A 531-nucleotide genomic window follows, 5' to 3' on the forward strand; every position below is an offset into this window, starting at 1 on the left:
CCACCACGCCCCGCCACGCCCCGCCACGCCCCGCCGCCAGGCTCCTCCATGCCGTCACGGAGGACCTCCCATACTAACGCTTGGCGCACACACCGCGCATATGGAGCTCAAGCAGGCCGCCCAGATGCAATCAGCAAATTCCCAGCCAAAGCTCAAGGCTATAGAGAGGACAAAATAAACACTCAAAACAAATAGAGACAAAGAGAGAAAAACAAAGAAAGGCGTTATACCCCCAACGGCAAAGTAACGCTTGCCCTCCACACCCACACACACGGATTTATATTTCATGGATGGTGAAGCATCCCCGAAATGGACACTTTGGCTTTCGGTGAACCCCGCGTGAGCACACGCAGGGCTGTTGCCCCCCTGCTCCGCCTGCTCCTCGGCGGCGAGCCTCGCACCCCCGCGACCCCCCCCGCACACGGCCACTTTGGGTCGCTTTAGGCCCCCACGCCATCTTGGCCTCTCCCCCCCTGCCTTTCCGCCCCCTTTACCTCGTGCGCGGGAGCTGCACACGCCCCGCTCACGCCC

The sequence above is a fragment of the Frankliniella occidentalis genome, unplaced genomic scaffold (assembly GCF_000697945.3).
Source record: "Frankliniella occidentalis isolate FOCC.00 unplaced genomic scaffold, Focc_3.1 Scaffold30, whole genome shotgun sequence".
Classification (NCBI taxonomy): Eukaryota; Metazoa; Arthropoda; class Insecta; order Thysanoptera; family Thripidae; genus Frankliniella; species Frankliniella occidentalis.